The 20,185-nt window shown below is 41.7% G+C and overlaps 1 protein-coding gene and 1 long non-coding RNA gene across 2 annotated transcripts in view; one reads left to right on the forward strand and one right to left on the reverse strand.

Moving 5' to 3' along the window:
• The window catches only part of PDE3A (phosphodiesterase 3A), a 242,735-nt gene that overhangs the window by 98,247 nt on the left and 124,303 nt on the right, over positions 1 to 20,185 (reverse strand). The gene's annotated exons all lie outside the window — the stretch shown is intronic.
• LOC128084572 (uncharacterized) lies at positions 2,322 to 15,640 on the forward strand. The gene is made up of 3 exons (XR_008208608.1): positions 2,322 to 2,383; positions 9,421 to 9,477; positions 15,075 to 15,640. It is a non-coding gene; the product is annotated as an uncharacterized LOC128084572 (long non-coding RNA).

Raw genomic sequence — 20,185 nt, forward strand, 5'->3', positions numbered from 1 at the left:
AGAAACTATTTGTTAACAGCATGTAGGCACAAAATGTTCCCAATACATTTCTTCTCCAGTGACAAAAAAAAAAAAAAAAAAGAAAAGCACAAATTATAAATTATATCCTTGATTGCATATTAGAAGAAACATTTCTTAGAGGAGTCAAGTACATATTTTTTTGTACATGCTACTTTGAATGGAACTCCTTCTATTCAACAGGCTGATCCCTGTGCTCTGCTGGTACTAAACAATGTCATCTACTGACCTCGCCGACTTGGGGAGCATCGCTTTGGTGTGGACACCATCCTTGCTGCATGATGAGCATGTATGTACACGGACACATAAGGGCATGACACACAGAGAGCAGAATGCTCCAATACTTGGGAAACAATCCCTTTCCCTCCGCTGCTCACCAGCTCCCAGGGTCAGCTACATGCATGAGCTGTCAGAGCCAGAGCTGGGAGCCACATGCTTGCCCCATTGATCGCTCTGGCTGTGCTATCGGTGGAAAGAAAACTCTCCACACAAATGCTCCCAATGCTTCACAGCCCTGTGAACCATCAAGGTCAGCCCCTGTTCTGAGGCTGGTTAAAGAAAGTAAACATACGAGTCAAAACGAAAAAGCCAACTAGCTAATTAAATGAATAAATTATGTAGAAAAAAAACAGACTTTCAGCTGCCTCCTCATCAAATAAGTCATTTCAAATGTTTGTGGGCTCCTGGACAACAGCTGGAAGAGAGATACAATTTTTAAATCAAGGCGCAGCCAGAAAAAATGCTTTGCTTTGGATCTTGGTGCTGCTTGGAACTGCAGGCAGGGACAGGGGAGGTGGAAGAACAGGCCCGGGGAGTTTCCTCACAGGAGCATCCCCTGTAGGCAGGGGGTGAATCTGGAGTGCCAGGGAAAGACACATGCAGCAGGAAGAGAACATGACACAGAGCCACGGTGGCAGAATGGAAGGGAGAAAGCAGGGCAGTGTGCAAGCTGGGTGGATGCTGTGGCAGAGGAGGACAACCAGAAAGGCATGAGAAGAAACCATTCTGAGTGCTTACCAAGGGACTCTGCTCCAAAGGAATAAAAGCCATGAGATCATATCTGGCGCTGGGCGAGACAGCAAGAAAGACTACATTTTTGAGAACTTTTCTCATGGCAGCGTATGACCTTTTAGAGTATTTCCAGACAATAAACTGCATCTGACTTCTTCAGGGATGCTGGCTTCATTGCATGGAAGCAGGGAGATGTATGGCAAAGCAAAGTGGCCCAGCAGGGAACTCCTGTGCCCATTGCTCCCTGCCATCTTTTGAAATGAGCAGGTTTAGCTTTCAGTAGCATGAAGTGAGATAAAAAATGTAGGTGGGAAAAAGAAAAGGCAGGGGAATATCCACCTCCACACCCCGTCTCTGGATTTATATAAATTTTTGTCACAACTACTTAAACAGATGAGAGTAGTAAAACAAATCCCTACAGGTTTTTCTTATTTTCAGTCCTACCATTGAATTTCTCAGGTACCTATTAATCTTTCATACATCAAAAGGGATTTTAAACAACGGGTTTTGAAGGCAAAGCTGTAAAAAACTACAGAAAAGATCTGGATTTCTTTTTTTTTTTTGTTATTTTTAAAGAAAAGCAACTGTTTTAATTCAGTGACCCTCTAAGTACGGAACAGATGTGGATCTGTTATGAATGCAGATGTGGAACAGATTTCTTCTAGCAAAGGCTTCCTAAGTTAATAGTCTTATCTGGATATTTAAAAGATTTCCGTAATGAATGAACAAAACAACTTAAATGACCATAAGCAGATTTCTTATCCACTTAAACTGATCCAGTGGATGAATAATCGGCATGTTGACCTGGTGGATAAGTATTCAACAAGCCAAACCATTCACCAAATTTTCCATTTACTCACTTTCCCATTCTGAGCACTGTGATGAAAACTAAAGCTCTAGAAAAAATATCTGTTCTAGTGAAATAAAAAATGAGCCTCTGACATTTTCCTGCCTTAGCCATGGCCATAATTCACTGACAGTAACACATGGAAGAAGATTCCTTGGTATGGGAGTGTCAGGAAAACGCAGCACTACCAAGACTCCTAAGTCTACCAGCAAGCTGGCAAAAGAGCAAGAATTGAAAATTAAAAAGATGAAAAAAATTACTATTTAAACCTTGCTTTCTATTCAGAGTAGACACAGTAAATGACTGGATTTCAAAGCTACACAGTCAAGTCCATTCTAGTGTAATTAAGTTCCTCAAAAAAGTCAGAAAGCTTATTTACTTTTTTCCATTGGGAATCATTAACTACGCATTAAGAACCCCAGTCACAATACCAAACCTGGCACAGGCTTGATAAAGCTTGCTAGCAGCTGCAGCAAAGCCAGCATACAGCCTGAAAGCACATTTTAGGTATGTAATCCTGATTTTTTTCTTTTTTCTTTTTTCAAGAAATCTGAACACTTCTACCAGAAATCTACCGCGCAATATATGTTACTCATACTGTTTCTGCTTTAGTTTTTCCTCTCAATCTTTTCAGAAATTCCAGTTTACTATACAGTTTTTCTGCACTTTCTGTTGTTACTCGACAAAAACTTTGAAGGCAAAATATTCTTTGCTGCCAACCTACACACAGTGTGAGTTCCGAGGGGCCACAAAGATTATCAGAGAGATGGCTCACCTCACCTATGAAGAAAGCTGAGGGAGTTTGGCTTGTTGAGCTTGGAAAAGATAACTGCAGCCTTGGGCTTATAAGCCGGAGAGGAGCCAACTTGTTACACGGTCTGATACTAACAGAACAAGGAAGAATGGCTTTAAACTAAAAGAGGAGCGATTTAGATCAGATATTAGAAGGAATTTTTTTACTCAGAGTGTAGTAAGGCAGTGGCACAGACTGCACAGAGAAGTTGTGGATGCTCCATCCCTGCAAGGCCAAGTTGGATTGGGCCCTGGGCAGCCTGATCCAGTGGGTGGCAGCCCTGCCCACGACAGGAGTGTGGAACTGGATTATTTTTAAGGTCCCCTACAACATAAACTGTTCTGTGATTGTGATTCTATGATTCTGTGAGTACCTGCTTCCTGAAAAATCAGTTCCTTGAAGATACAGAGGATTCTTTTTTGCATAGCAATCAAATTTGCACAGTAAAATTGAAGGAACAGAAAGATGTTTAAGTGTTTTTCAGTCAAGCTCTCAGTATATTAGGTGAATTACAAAGCTAACTCAAAACATAAAAGGTCATTTTGAAGGCAGCTGAGTCTCAATTAGTTCAATCAGTGCACTAAGCTAACAGTTGAGTACTTTCTGGCACACAATATATAAACAGGAATTTCCCAACGCAATTCCCAGTGGATAACTATTTACCTCATAGGAAAAGAAGAAAAAAAGGAAAAGACAAAACCTTGTCAAATCAATATTCTTACTGGCAATCTCAGCGGGGGGAAAAAGAAACAACAAAAATCTTAGAACTGAGTAAGTATGGAAGCTTGAGCAGACATTTACCCTTCAGAAGTGGTTCTTCTGTGACGGAACCTAGCCACACTGATGTGGGATGGATGAAGCATGACTCGCTTGCGTCTCCACTGCATTTTCTTTGTGCACACTAGAGGGTGTTTTGGCATGGCTGCCAACTTGGAACCTCTCACCAGAACAGACAGCTGCTTACAAAAAGGAAGGGCATGAAGGGGACCAAACGCTTTGGTCTGAGAAGCTGAACGAGCACTGCACTGCTGTTCCCCCACAGAAATGGAAATCCAGTAAGTAGCAGAACAAATCAGGTCTCTGCTGCTACTGCATGCACTTACTGAAAAGAGAAAACCAATCTTTTTATTGTGGTAATGTGATGTCTGAACGTCTGACTGGTATGAAGCACAAAGCCCAACAGTCACGATAATCAGCCCTTGGTGAGGCTAAAATAGGTGAAGCAGAGAGGCATAAAAAGGTGGTGTTGGTTTTTTTTAAGTTTCAGGAGATAATTTTCCTGGTGCCCATTAAGATAAATAGAAGCACAGTAAGGGAGAGCAGGGCTTTATTAGTAAAAATGTCAAGACATCAGGAATGAGGCCTCTCTCGAGTATATTAGAAGGACAGCCCAGCAGTCCTTCCACCAGCATGGGAGCAGCACTGTGCCTGCCCAGGTGAAGCCTTGGCTCCCAGGGCTGCCTGGAAAACAGAGAACATCATCCTGCCAACCCTAATTCCAAGCCTAATACCCACACAGACTTCTATCATTAATACCATGTTTTCCTAGCTATGAGGTTTCCCAACACAGAAGAACAGCACTGACATTCCAACAGCCAGATCCCAGCTAACAAATGTCCCAGAATCGCAGCACACAGCCTGGTAGCTTGCAAAAAAACCTCAATGTCAAAACTCAAAGTACATCCAGCTTAAACACACCCTTGGGGGGATTTTATACTAACTACTTTCTATTTCAGACTATTCACTTTAAGCTCGACCAGCAGTGCCTCATCACTCACCCAGGAAAACTTCCCTCTCCGCCGCCCAATCTCAATCAACCTGCCAAATTAATTATCACCCTGCATTTGTCTATTGCTAAGAGGGGGGAAAAAAGCAAATAGATGAATGTAGCAGTGACCCGAGCAAAAATGAATCCTGTGAAACAGAACTAATTAAATCAGCTCAGTGATCTTCTCCCAGCACGACATGTTTCACCCACCCCCTTCCCCAGCAGCCCAGCTCCTGCTTCTCCTCCAGCTGTCCTAGGCAGGGCACTCGTGTGGGATCAAAGCCCTGCCCAGCAGTAACTGGGGGTTTTTCCCAGTCATCATGATCATTTCACGCAGGGATTCACATGAAGATTCCTGGCTACAGAGTATGTTTTGGACCAAAAGCACAAGGATTGGATTACCCACCTCTGACTTAGGGGCTCCAAGACACCCAATGGTGGTGCTTGACACCCTGTCTCAGAGTGAGGTTCCGCCTTGGCACTCCAATGCAGCCTGACACCAGAGCTGGCAGAGCAAACACACAGAGAAGTGAAAGAACAGACTCTGAACCCTGCATTGTCTGCATTGCTAGCACAGTGAGCACATCCACATGTGTGACCACAGCGCTGCTCACCCTGCTGACGTTCACCAGACTGGCTCAGGTGAGCGAATTACGTGCAGGTTTTAGACCTCTCTGTCCAAAGATGCAGAGTGCCAGTGCACATAAAAATACATTTGGGCTGTAAATTTCACTGCTGCTGCAAGTGGCATCGTTTTCATGCCTTTGGACAAAATGTGAAGCCCTGTACTGGCTGATAAGGGCATGCCCATGCAGCAAGGACATCAAAGCTCATAGTGTACAACAGCAGCAGAAACACCCACCTCTTCTCTCAGCAAACTTCCCACTGCTTTTCTCTTTATGCAGCATGCATACAGAGCAAGAGCAGGATAGGGAAAGGCAGCTCAAGCAGGGCAAGAAACGCAGGATGACAGGCCCACACAGGGAACAACAAAGCACCAATGCAGGATATCTTTACTGAGGAGATGCAGTGCAGAGTCAATCCCACCTTGTTATTCTGTCTCTCCATTTTTTAACACAATCAGTGCTCCTTCACATGGCAAGTACATCACTGATTGACAGCCGTACTGAGAGACAGCAGAATGGGGATGACTGCTCAGGATCCTTGTCAGGTTAGGTGAGGCCTTGCATGCCAGAACCCTCCCTGATAACGGTGCATGGGAACAAAACAACAACACAGAGAGGCAGGACTGAGTAATCTCTAGGTAGGTGCCTACACACGCAACAGTTTGTCACTCGCACCCATCTGCTGCTCCAAATCACACACACGCTGTCACACGTTCTCTTCCCCATCTGGATTGCAGAGATACTGGATATAAACAGACAAAAGTCAGGCACAGGAATGCTGGGCTTGTGCTGTACGAGGGGAAACACCACTCTGCTTCTCCCCCTCCAACGGGAGCAGCTTCAGTGGAGGTTTCTGGAAGTCAAAGTACATTTTCACAATGGCTGCAGTTTTTTTTCCATGATTTTAAATCCTGCCTTTCAAACCAGTACATCTCTTCAAAGGCTTTATTTCTAAGATTTTATTTTTAAAGCAATAAAACAGTGCACATTGTCCTACAGGGATATCATAAAATACATTCCCCTGCAACGCTGTCTGCCAGCACTTAATTCCACGTGGTCACCCAGGCAGTGTTTCCATAGCGTCACACTGCTAACAGCAAAACCAGAGTCCACAAGAGTGGCAATCTCTATCGTAGTGCATGTGTAAGGGATGTATAGAGCATATGCCATTTGGGGATATCACTGTGCAAATGAACACAGTGGGTGGACTTCTGGAGTGACTGAGAACATGGCAAGAAAGGGATCCTCATAAAAAGAAGGATTTTGATGTAGGAAGATAAGAGTGGGCTTGAGATGTATGGCTGCCCCTGTTCTCTGTTTCAGGACCGCATTTTTGGTTCTGCTAAACTGGATGGCTGGAAAGTTGTTGAAACATTCATTTTTTGGGTGACTGCTATTGAAAAAAACATTTCTGCCTAAACTACGTTTATCAGATACGCTTGACAAAATTAAGAAGCACTTCTGTGGCTGCATATCAGGAAGCTTCATCTATTTCAAATGAAAAGTTCTGAAATTTGCTTTCTCTCATATGAACAGCTACCTGCCCCTTCACTGCTCGCTCCTTCTTTTCTAGACATTTATTTCTCACATAATCTGATTATGTGTGTTGCTGACATAAAATCCTGTAACAAACTTGATTAAAAAAAACAACAAAAGAACTTCCTTTTCTAATGACAAGATGTTCTGCAGTCCTTCAAAAACAGAGCTTTCTTTTCCATTCAACCTCATTACAAAGGCTTTAGCTCCTATCATCTTTGATGAAAAAGTAATTTAAACTACTTCTTCCTATGTCTCAAATATTTTTTTCATCTTTGTATGTTCAACTTCTGTAAAATATATATTTTTCTTCAGCAAGTGTCATTTCTGTAAACAGTAATACATCACTTTACCCTAATCCTGAGAGTCCAGATGGAAAGGTACTTGTATTTCTAGCTAGAAGGAAAAAGAAAAGGAAAGGGAACAGGAAAAGGAAAAGAAAAGGGGAAGAGGAAGGGGAAACGGAAAGAAGGAAGAGAAGAAGAAAACATAGCACTGCTAAGTGCTAAAGAGCAGAAGAGATCTGGTCCTGTGACTATCTGAAGATCTCTAGATCTGTATTGATGACAGATGCACTAATGCTAATAACAGTATTTCCATCAACGCGGTATGGCCTGATGTTGTCCTTTGTTTTTGCTCCTATGCCTGGGAACCAGGCTTGTCCAGGAGATTAGGTTAAATGCAATTATCCTGACTCTGTAAGATAGCTTTGAGTCTCTCACTGTTATTAAGGATCAGCTGCAAATCAGATAAATTTTAGCATCAACCACTTCTAAAGCACTTATTTCCAGATCACCATACAAACTTGTGGAAAACATTTGATTCATCTCCCTTTCACAGATGGATAACTGAGGCATTTACCCAGCATTTACAGTTCTGTAAAACTGAGAACAGAAACTAAATACCTCCAGCTCACGAGACAAGACCATAGGCTTCTTTTTGACCAACTATTTATGTCCAAGTTCTTTTTTGGGGGAGTCAAGGCAATACACCAGGGAACTGAATTATTCTCATGTTCAGCTGCCAGATCTTATCACTCTTTTGGAAAATGTACTGTTCAGTCCTCTAAATATCAGAGAGAGGACAGGCTTCAAATATCAACAGCCTTCCTTTTTTAAAGTAAAGTAAAACGGGAAAGCTAGGAAACCTCAAATGATCAAAAATAGTGCAACTTTCTCCCCTGCGCTTGTAGCAGAACAGCCTGCAATCCTCTACTCATCGAGGGCCTTAGATAAAACCACTTGAATGAAGAAGGAAATCAACAGCTGTGCTCCAAACCTGACCTAAACCTTCCCAAGTTTTAAAGATGGCAAAACCACTTCAGCTGCACACTGGGACACAGAGATTAACAGTGGAAGGAAGGGCTGCAGAGATGAAGTGCCAGGAGAATAAAGCATCCTCATGAGGCTTTCCAATTTACTCATAGCGATCAAGTGATTGTGGTATACGAAGCATCTCTGGCACAAAAGCATTCCCTACAAGAGCTTCATGAATTGGAGACTATTTTCTCTCTTCCCCTTTCCATTTTTCCATGTAATTCCTTTTTCAAAAGGAAAAGTGGTAGATAAACTGCAGTTTATCCACTTTATTAGCACCAAACCCCCTGTTCCATAAAACAGGAGGAAAACAGAGGGTTGAAGGCAGGGTGCCTGTGCACCTCTGGTAGGCTCAGTGATTCTCTGATCAGAATAAAGCCTCCTTAAAGGAGAACCAGGGCCACCAGCAACCTTGCTTCAAGCAGCAGTGACAAGAGCTGAGGAACAGATGCTTTATAAGTTTAAGAAAGCTGCAGAAGAGGAAAAAAAATCACTTCCCTTCTCATACCTAAATATAGAACATAAACAAGAATGCATACATACTAAATATTTTTCCTAACCTAATACTTTTATTCCCCCACATCCGTCCCCTCTTCTCTAACACACGTGGTGTGGTCCTGGGACCAGGGCTTACAGTCATCCTCAGTGAAAGGCAGTCATGTTGAACACCAGCGCTGGTTAGGGAGAAATCCAGAAAGCTCAGGCTGGACTGGCAGTGACAGCCAGTCTGGTGGGAGGAAATGGATTTTGTACCAAGAAGATGCAAAGAAGTGAATATTTGCAGTGAAGAGAAAATGCCCTCCTCTGTGGCAACCTGCAGCGTGAAGATGAGGAAGATATGGCCATAAAAAAGCAGGAGGGCTGCCAGGCAACAGTTTGCTTAAAGTATATAATGGCATGCTTTGTCGGTCCTATGACTAAAAAGTAGGATTCACTCTCTCTACATATGATGCTATCAACATTTTCTACAGTGTTAAACACAGAGGTGCAAGAAATAAGGAGATAAAAATATAGAGAGATAACACTCAAAATACTTGGAACCTCTTCCTGTGGTATTACTAAACACTCCCATTACAAGTTACAGAAGATGCATATGCTGATTTTCTGCAGTTGTACAGATTATGTCTGAAGGGACAATAATTCTCAAAGCATTTCATGTTTTCTTAGAAATTCCAGTTCCTGGAATCTGAATTTCCTCTTTGTCAGAAAGGAGCCTTCCAACTACCAGGACTGTGAAGGGAGAAACAAACAAACACAAGGATTGAAACCTGAAGGTTTGTAGCAGCTCCAGAACACAGCGGGTTGTCCTTGTGCTGGTGGGAAAACCCCGAAGGGCAAAGCTCAGCTCTGCTCAATATCGAAAGCTAGGACTGTAGATATGGTCAACCATAACAAACAAGCTGCATCCTTCCACCCTGCGAGGAGGATGGACAGGACAGAACAAAATGCCAAAACCAAAGCAAGAGATTGCTAAGAATAACTTTATCTCTTCTTCTTTATCTCAGGGGCCAGATTATCTTGGTTGCTACTTGAGAAGACAAGCCAATGCCAGCATCAGAAAGGTCAGAAAGCATGTGAAAATTTACCCAGTAGCTTATCCACTGCCTAACTATCTGCTGTTGCAAAAGGACAGACTATCAAGAAATTCCTACCGACTTGCTGCGCAAATAGACGCTCAGTTTTGATTTCAAGAGCTAGAGACTTGAGAGACAGTTGAAAATGTGCTACACGGATACCATAGCTCTAATATCCTCACAAATTCATTATGGTTTCAGTTTGAGGTAACTGAAACCATAATGAATTTACAAAATATTTCATTTTGAATGCAAATACTGGAAGGAAGCAGAAGGACACTTCCAGGACACCAGAACCTCCCATTTCATATCTAGGAATAACAGCGTTTCATTTTTTGTTTTACTACATAGAATTGGAATTAAAAATCTGAAAAGAGGAAAAACCCACACTATAGTTTCAGGCTTAAAAGGGTTCACTGACCCAAATCGGTTTTTCTGCTTTGGTGGTAATTAAACTTTACTCACAGAGTATTTCAAAATATTCAAGCTACTTCCTTTGGACAACAAATTGCATTTGGAAACCTTTCCTGAAATCCCTGCAAAATCCAGCCATTGGGTATCTCTCCACGCTGTGAGAGCAGCCAAACTCCCGACCTCCCAGACCAGTCAACCTTCCCAAGGCCAAGGGGTACCAGGCATGCACCCAGCAGCCAGCTCAGCCCTGTGTTAGAGGCTGGGGATGCTGCAGCTCAGCATAATAGGATGGCATTGAGAGACAGCCCTAGGGAGAAAGGACCCAGCAGATTTCACAGAATGCAGACATCAGGGAGCAAAGACAGAATGAGGTCAGAGTCTGATCTACAACCCATGGAGCATGGCAAGCTATATCTAGGCCAACAGTTTGCTGTAATCTTGTTACTTAATGGGAGGCAGAGGAGGAGAGGGAATATCCTTGGAGCTCATACAAGAATCAAGTAATATGCACTTAAAAGCAGGCTTGAGCTGGGGCACAAACTTAGAGGACTCTCAGCCTCAGCACAAATGCTTCAGCTAGCTGGCACTGCCTGTCACATAGCAACAAGGTGCAAAACGATGGGAAACTAAGTCTGCATGTCTTTTTGCCTGTGATGCACCTTGATAGCCATTTCCTGCAGAGACCCTCCTGGCTACAGACTCACCTCTACCTGGGGACCTGCATCTAGAACAGGTTCCTTAAACTTTGCGGCACAGAAAATGGCTGCAGTTATTCCTGGAGCAGTCTTTAGTTTCGATTACCATCTATGTTAATATCCTAGTAGTAGGAGGCTGGAAGTAGGATGTCAACTTTCTTGGAAGAAAGAAGGGAGAAAAAACAACAAACCCCAAACAGGAATGTACTAAGAACATGGCAAGCAGATGGCTGTTTTTATTTTGCTGCATGTGGGGGAGTCATAGGTCTAGAATTTCATAGCAGGGAGGAATTTCACTTGTACAGATATCAACAGAAGGCCTTTCTAATGCTGCTTACATGCTGACTTGAGCCAAACATCTCCTGTGTACATCACACACATCTGATATGCTGGCTGTGTCACTCAGTACCAGCCCACCCTTTGCAGAGGGTTATGCACGAGGACTGGGAGGTTGGCTTACTGAGGAGAGAACGCATTTTCCTCTCCAACCCATAGTAAGAGAGCAGAGAATCTTCCAACTCTTCCATTATTAATTAATATATATCTTACATAAAGGAAGGAACATCTGCAGAATAAAACATTCACTGAATATCAGATCGTCTAAGCCTCAGTAACCAGAAAGGGCCATGACCATCCCTTCAAATCTACCCCGAAGAAACAAAGGAAGGATGAGAATGGAGAGGGCTCAGAGTTCATAATTTGCCTGCCTCATACACCTAACTGCTCAAATTAATAAAAAAGTGCTTTCTCGTTTTTATTTTGTTCTTTAAAGGCTACCCTACTACCATGGGATACATACTTAAGCAAGCTAGCAAGAGATAGAGATTAAATGGGCAGTTTTAGGTGCTTCATTCTTCTTCACCAATCTCTTACGGTTGTCCCCAGGTCTCAGTGGGAAGAAGAGCAAGCAGCAGCTTCACTTGCGAGCAAAGACCCACCTGTATCAGGTTGCAGTTAATCTCTGATTTTTTGTCAGATCTTGGCTGAGACTGGTAAAAAAAGCCTGTCCCACCCATGTGACAGAAAGAGGCTTGAAAGCTCACTCAAATAGATAAAAATGGCTCTGTTGAGAAAAACTCTACAAAACAATTACAGAGTGATTCAGCGGTGCACAGTTGCCTGCCTGATGGGGTGTGAGAACAGCCAATGCTCAAACACCCTGCTGTTCTGCCTTTTGCTCTGGGCTCTCCATTGCTCATGTAAGGGATCCCACCCACCCCTTCCAAGAGAAAGGAGATGAAAAGCAATCTGCAAGTCACTTGCAATGCAGAAGGATTTGAAATAATAGTCCACAATAGCTCAGCAATTTCATTTGCAAGCACAAGGAAACAAAGATACCTTTTTAATGCAAACTGAAAACTGCAAAGTCTACTCTCACTGTGCAGGTTGTTTTTACCACACAGCAGATAAAGCAAAGGAAACAAAAATACAATGATTAAAACAAATATTTTACTGCCAAGGTTTTTCAGAACACAAGTATTTTGTGTGTACTTTACAGTCAGCTGTAGAAATAACTGCAGAGTCTTGAGACACGGAGGTGGTATAGGACAAGAGATAAACTGTACCTTGAAGAGCCAGTAAGGAAAGCAAAAATAAGAGTCCAAGCTTCTTTCTAGCTTTTGCTTCTGCTTATTTTTGGTTTTGTTTGTTTTGTATAGCCTATGTCCTAGCTAGGAGTGCTTTGGTTTTTTTTTTCTTGCCAGTGCATTGTCCAACAAACTCATGACTGCTAAAAAGTCATGCCAGGTTGACTACTAGGTACTGCTGGAGAATTTGTACAGCCCTAGGAGGACACAGCCTGCGCTGTACCCACAGTTCAGCCTCCAGCAATCGAAGAGATGCTCTAACACCAACGGTTGCAAAAAGCCATAAATGCAACTTTCAGAATAAGCGAATGGAGGGATGCACCCTCATGCCATGCATATTATTTGGGGCTGAGGGTAGTGTTGAAACAGTTCACAATAAATCTTTCCTCAAGCCCAAACTCAGTTTAACTGCAAGTTCTTCCGGGATGAAGGAAGTGTCCTGGTTTTATGCAGCTTCTGAGGGCCAGTATCCCAGTTTGGAGAACTCAGGGGCTACTGTCCTGAAAATTTGGGTCACATCAGACCCAAAGCCTTTCTAGCTATCGACAGAACTGTAGATTTCACTGAGCAATCACTCTAAATGACTACAAAGTTCAAATATGGGCATTTGAAGTGCCAGTTATCAAAGTAACTGACAGAAGAACAGCGCAATCATGCAAGGCTTAATACCTAGATCTAGGAAAAACTTATTAAGGTTAGGTTGCAAGGGAAAGAGGTTTTAAAAACATCCAAATCCTCCTTGAAAACAACTATGCTTATACTATCCTGTAATGATAAACTAACATAGGAAAAAGCAAGCAACAATCTTGAATATCTACACCAAAAAAAAAAAAAGAAGAAGAAAAAAAAGCAGGGGATATTTAGTCAATTTTGAGAAAGTTCTCAAAAGTAAAATTTTCTTTCTTTACAGAATTGATTGGTCCTGACAAACTGTCTTCACTTTATATATGAAACACAGCTATAATAGCATAACTCCAGCCTGAGAAATGTAAGGAAAAAATAATATCGATATCAAGTTTCTGCTTCTCAGACTCCGTGACCTACAAGCTCATTAGGTTAAACAACAATATGATGAAAAAAGAGGCCATGCCCCTGGCATATGGTATTATAAACACGGGGAAGTGCCAGTATAAACCTTTATCAGGAGACTGGGTTCTTTGTCAGGCAGTGCCTTTCTTTCAAAACATTCCCGCTGCTATGCGCCTGCAACCGGCCAGCTGCAGAACCTCATAAGAGAGTTCTTATTCGCCCTGCATAATGCTTTACAGCTTCGCCACAGGGTTGCTGCTACGAGGCCTGACGTCACCACCCCAACAGGAGGCTGGAGGCTGGGAAGTGGTGGCTGAGGAGAAGCGGTGAGGGAGACCACAGGGAGTGGGGCTGAGACGACAGGCCTCCCTGCTGGGCCTTCTGCTCTCAGATAGGAATGGAAGGCAAACACATCAGATGACATCCTTTTTTTTTTTTTTTTTTTTAAAGGAATACAGCCATCCCACCCTCATGATCTATCACTGCAAACTTGCTCTACCTCGTGTATTTGTTTTACTTTTACATGTGTAGGCACTGTGTCAGTTTTCAGTGCTGTTGGGGTACTGCAGTCACAGAGAAGAGAAATAAAATTTTAAATTTAAATTTTAAATAGGTGCAGGATCTGCGGCCACAGTATCCAACATCTCTTCCATCCAAGTAAAGTTTCAGAAGTAGAGATGTATTTGCCTTTCCTCCTTCAACCCTCTTCCATAAATAGAGAATGACAAAGAGGAGCAGAAAAATGAGGGCAAGGCAGAAATTTGCTTTTTGAGTTGTTCGAATAGTTTGCTCCTTTATGGCCAGTGAATCGAGGTTTGAACGATCATTTCCAGCACAATGGATGAAAAGCCATGCCAATGAACTTGCATACTGTAGGCAGTGAAGTGTTTAGTTTGGTCTCCCAGTAAGTTGCCCTTTCCAAAGGAGGGCAACAAGGGCTTGTGAAGGGCTTGAAGAATGTGCACTACAAGGAGAGAATAAAGGAACTCAGGCTGTTCAGTATGGGGAAAAGGAGGCTGAGGGGAGATCTTATTGCTCTCTTCTAACATCTGAGAGGTGCTTACAGTGAGAGTGGGGTTGGTCTCTTCTCACTGGCGACTGGACAAGGGGAAATGGCCTCAGTTGCACCAAGGGAGGTTTAGGTTGAATATCAGAAAAAGCTTCTTTACAGAAAGGGTTGTTAAGCTCTGGAATAGGCTTCCCAGGGAGGTGGTTGAGTCACCATTCCTGGGTGTGTTTAAAAATGGTTTGGATGTGGTACTCAGGGACATGATTTAGTGGAGGATTGTTAGAGTTAGGATAGTATGGTTAGGTTGTGGTTGGGCTTGATTATCTATAAGGTCTTCTCCTACCTGAGCAATTCTATGATTCTGAGTGATGAACAACAAAGGGTTGGATCTTTTAATTGTTTATTTCCAGATGGGAACTCTTCAAGCTTCTGTTTTTAAGTGCAAATACTCTGTAGGTGTAAAATTGAAAGGGCATGGAGCATTCATGAAATATTTTCAGTACTTGCTCCAATTTTTTAAGCTGTGGCTTTTGCTTTCTCTTTCCAACTTACAGGATAGTAATATTTTTAACTTCAGCATTATCACTTCTTTTCGTAAGTTATAAAATCACACAAAAGCATGAAGTCCACAGGATGGGGAACCTTGCACAGATGCTCACCTTTTTTCATTTTTTTTTCTTCTCAGATGCTAAGTCAACAGGCAAATAATTTTATTTTGTAGAGAAACAACTACAATTGAAAGTTAGTTGAAAAACACTAGGCAAGTATTTCCATGGAAAGGTTAATTACTGCAGAAGTTGGTCTGATAAAACTCTTAATGCTTAAATAATTTTTTTTTTTTTTTTTCCAGAGAAGAGACAGCAGTTTCTACGTCCCTGCCTCTCGTGTGATCCCTGCAGCCATGGCTTGAAAAAGAGCATCAGAACACAGTGCATGAACTCTTAGAGTCATACAGCCACATAAGCACTGCAGTTAACACTTTGGAATAATGATTGCCTTCCAGCCTGAGCATGACCCATTGGAACAAACAAAATTTAGAAAATCAGCATAGGCAGCTGAAGGTGAAAACTGCAACCATAGAAGCGAGAGAGAATGAAAAGGCATTTCGTATCACCTCCTATGCTTAAATTTATGCAGCACCAGTAGCATAGTAGAGCACTTGAAGGCTATAAATGCAACAAACCCATGTGCATCCTCTCCCCATCCCCACCTTCTGTAAAAAGGGAGAACAGTAGAGGAGCAAAGCATTGTGGACAAATCCAGAAATACACTGCTGAACTCAAGAAACCTCTTGGTGGAGAAACATGAATCTTTCAGGTCAGTAACCAAGGCTGCAAATATCATTTCAGAGCTGTGATATATTGTACAGCAGCATGTTAAAATTACTGTTGTGAGCACTCAAAGTACAGTAGCTCTACTCAGAGTCCAGTTAATGAATGTACAGGAAATGCAGTACTAAAGTCCTGTGGCATATACACATGCATACGCTCCTGTCAGCTAACCTATAAACATTGTGCGCACTAAATCTGAAGTCACAGTTGTGGTCTATTTTTTGCCATTCTTCCCATAAGAGAAACTAAAAATAGGCCCATGGGAACTGTGCATGGGACTCTAATCTTCAAATCTTTAACTCTTACGGTAAAAATTGCCTAGCAATGCTTTTGAAGGGATTCTTCATGGAGTCTGCATAATATATTTATGTATCTAAGCACACATACGTATACAGGGATAATGATAACCACGAGAAATTCTGGATGCATGCTACTGACTGGTTGCACACATCTTCAAAGTTTGCTCATAAATGATCTATGAAGCTAAAAATAAAGATGCAGGGAAACCTGAGTATGACCTCTTGTAACTCTCAACTTCTGCTCACAGGCACAGGATTAGGGGGAAAAAAAAAAAACCCAAAAAAACCAGTTTTCTGAAGAACTGCTGTTATGCTATCAAGCAAAGCTACAGAGCTGGGTGTCAAAGAACATTGCTGCTACTCTGCAGAAAGGAAATTGTTAAATTTAAAATAGAAGATACATCAGTAAGGAGAAAAAAAAACAACAACACAACCCATCTCCCTGCATATGCAGCACTGTGCGACAAGGTCTTTTGCATGCAGTATCTGAGGCAGCCACTCTGCAGAAGGATTACCCTCAAATGCAGTAAGTGGCAAGCATGAAAACCAACAGACCTCTTCCTTCACCCCTGCTGCTCCTCCAGAGAAATACTGTCTTGGTGTTAGGATAGATAATCCCTTGCTACGTCTCACCCATTGGAAAAGGCACTTACAGTTTCTGGCTGCGGCAAGCTGAGGGAAGCATATGGCAGCAGGCGCAGATGGCCGCGTACACAGGTTCGGGCAGCTCAGAACACGCAGTACTTAATTATCCAGCAAGGAAAACAAATGTTAGGAGACATCACGTTGAAGCTGACTTGACTTCCCCGAAGCCAGTGATGTTTGTTCTTCAGGGCCAATGCTTCGAAGAAAAATGCTGCTAGATTTCTGCAGTAATGCCCAGCACTAGAATGGCTTGAAAGCCTCCCTGTGCCTTTGTGGAAAACTACCTGAGCATTTGCTATGGACTACAACCACTAACTTCACTTTGGTTTTATTTCCTTTTTTTCATTAACAGTGGTGCTTAGTGCTTACAGACTGCTGAATTTCTCCTTCGTGGATTTTTAAGTACTTTTGAGAAGATGACTAAACAGCAATTTCTCCCTGATAAAATAAGGAAGTGCAGGGCAAAGAGTCTTTCATTTCCCATCTTCTTCTGGGAAAACTGAGCGTCACTGCCAGAATAAAAGCCTGAGTATCCCAAATCTAGAGTCAGGTTGTACCCACTGCAAAACAAAACAGATATGGGGATCTAGACGAGTGAGGAAGCGGTCCTGGAAAGAAATGTTCAGTATCAAAGGTTTGGGGCATGTACAAGTTTGGGGAAACATGATGGTACTTAGAGAGGGGCAGATTTAGCCAGGTCATGATAGGAACCAATGGAGTGAAACAAATATGGAGTCAGCATAATGTGGATAACAGGATGGAGTAAGGGACGTGTAGACCAAGGTCTTCAACAACATCTGCCACTGGTGAACTACTTAACACTGAGAACAGGCCAGGATAATGAACCAATAGTAGAAATCTGACCCAGAGAAGAGACAAGTAGGAATTGTCATGAGCTGTGAGAACTGGGAGGAGCATCCACATGACAGAGTGCATGCTCATTTCCAGCTCCTATGGCGTGAATCATGGAAAATTCAGGAATGAAAAAAAAAAATCTGAAAAAAAAAAAAAAAAAAAAAAAAGAAAATCCACAGGGACATTTCTAACAGAAAAGTGTAATTCTACGTCACTCTTTCTTCTACTGTATGGCATACAGGTTAATTAGGTGACCACAAAGCACCTCACTACAGTCATTTCTCATTCAGCACCATTCTGTGTGCTGCCTACAAATGATCAAATGCTTCTGAATGAGCAGTTCTATTTTCTTAGTGTGTACAGCACTAAGGTGTCTTAATTCCAAGCTATGGAAATTCTCCTATTTTCTTTTTCAGTATTCATAACCACAGTATCTGTGAGCTTTGGCAATATTTGTTTGAATAAGACTTCCTTAAGGAAGAAGGCTAAGACAAAGAGTGTCAGGTCAAATACATCTACTGATTTGAAAGGTACAGTATGAAAAATCTGACGCTTATTTCTGAGAATTTCTGGTGTTATATAACACTTTCCACATTCAAAACAGTTCCCATTGATCTCTGGAAGCATTCAGTAAATAAAATAAGGAGTCAGGCAGTCATAAAAACAGGAACTCACTTGTAAGAATCTGGATTTTAAACAAATTGCTTAGTACGGCACAAAAAGTCAGCACTCTAGGGCATCATTCACCTATCTTAACCCTGAATTTTTCCTTCTGCAATCTCTTGACTCATTCTCTAAACACATACTGACAGTCTCAAAAATACGATCCAAGGAAACGCTGCTTCCCTCAGTAGAGAACACAAATTTACACCCAACACAGGTTTCTGTGCAATGACTGGATCAAGAAAGCTGTAGCAAAATAAATATGCAGGTATATATAGGAGACACATATTGTTTAAAGGCTCTGGACATAAGGTGAAAATGTAGGGGTAGTGCAGTGTGGGTTAGTTAAGTGCATACAAGCTGTCACAATTCTAACCTTCTCCTTATTTCTGAAAGCTCAATAAATTCTTTTAAAATGTTTTTCAGATGAATTTTATGAGGTATACAGTCAGAAAAGTGACACCTTTCTGCTTCTGCTTCAACTTTTGCAAATATTTAAAAGCAGGAACAAGTGAAATTATTCAACGTGAACAGGCCCAGAAGTGGTAGCTTGGTATAATACAGTAAAAAAAGATTTTAGCCTCAGGTTTGTGTTTTGTTGTGTTTGGAATGGGCTTCCCAGGGAGCTGGTGGAGTCACCAACCATGGACATTTTCAAGAAATGTTAGATGTTGTACTGAGGGACGTGATTTAGTGGGAAATATTGGTGATAGGTGGATGGTTGGATTGGATGATCTTAGAGGTCTTTTCCAACTTTGGTGATTTGGTGATTCTACGATTCCACCTGATTCAGTGGAAACATCAGTGTCCAACTGAAGGAAGAAACCACCCATTCATAAGCTTATGAAACTTTATGCTGTCTTTAAGAAAAAAAAAAGAAAAAAAGTTAAACACTTCTCATAGTTTCTAAATGTATGTCTTCATTAATTTGTTTTCTTAACAGTCTATTTTTCCAGAACCTTGTCCTTTAGCCTAATAGCTTGTTAACTCGAGCTTTCAAGAATGCTCTCTCAGAGGACTGTTGTTCAGTTATAGGTACTTCTACATAATTTATTTCTTTAGAGGAAAGAAAAGTGAGAAACCATGTTATAACAGAGCCTGGCTATGAGTGAATGGGCAGTTGCATTTTAGACTACTTCTTTATCAGATCTCTGATTTAATGGAGGATGTTGATGTTTGCGCTCAGATCAGGAGAAACACAGAGGAAATGAATATTTCTTTGTCCAGGTTGCATTACATTAATTAGCTGAATACATGTAGACTGTAAAAACAAGGAAGGTTTAAAATTCAATTTGCTTTTCATGCCTTCAGAGAAGTGACTTTCTCCCCCTCACTCACAGAATTGAGGTAATTACTATTTTTTTACAGCAAATAAGTCTGTATTACTTCTTACTTACTTAAGTCTTACTTCTGCCTGAAAATTTAAATTCTATCCACAAATCTAAGCTTTTTTCCCTTTAAATAAATAAATAAATAAATAAATAATCCCTAATACTTCTCTCTTCCAAACAAAATATTTAAATTAAATGCCAAATAATTTTACTGTCTCACACCTGGCGGTAAATATAGAATCATGAGTACCTTGGACCAAATCTCTTCCTCAGCAAAGAGACCCAGCTACACCGCTGTTGCTAGTATGAGCCCATCATGTGCAGTGACAGCATGGTGGCATCCCTCTTGAACACAGCTGTTACAGTAACAATCACCTGTATGGTCACCATGTCATCAGAAATGTCCAATTAAGGGGGGCTTATAAAGGCTAAAACGTCATTGCTTTCCCCTTTCATACGCATAAAGGCTCCCGTACAGAAAAGTGAACCTGTTCAGGGGGAGGAATGTTCACTTCTGAGACAAGGAGCTGAGGAATGATTGGCAAAGCTGAAATGCTGTTGCCTCCAAGCTCCCTTCTCATGGCTGAAGTGAGGGTAGATGGCCCCATGTCTCTTCCTAAAAGATGAGAAAAGGCAGTGAAGAGATAGGGCAGAAATTGCACCTGTCTCTCCCTCTTCTGCATACAACCACATGGACAGGGCAAAATTCTAGCAAGAAGCAAAGAAGTGGAACAAGAAAAAAATACATCATGTTTTGCTACAGCATTATTTAAAGCTTAAGCTTTCTACTACGCTTTGGAAAGCTTGAAATAGAAGAAAGTATTTAAGCAATATCTTTT

The sequence above is a fragment of the Tympanuchus pallidicinctus genome, unplaced genomic scaffold (genome assembly GCF_026119805.1).
Source record: "Tympanuchus pallidicinctus isolate F22 unplaced genomic scaffold, pur_lepc_1.0 scaffold27, whole genome shotgun sequence".
NCBI classification, from domain to species: domain Eukaryota; kingdom Metazoa; phylum Chordata; class Aves; order Galliformes; family Phasianidae; genus Tympanuchus; species Tympanuchus pallidicinctus.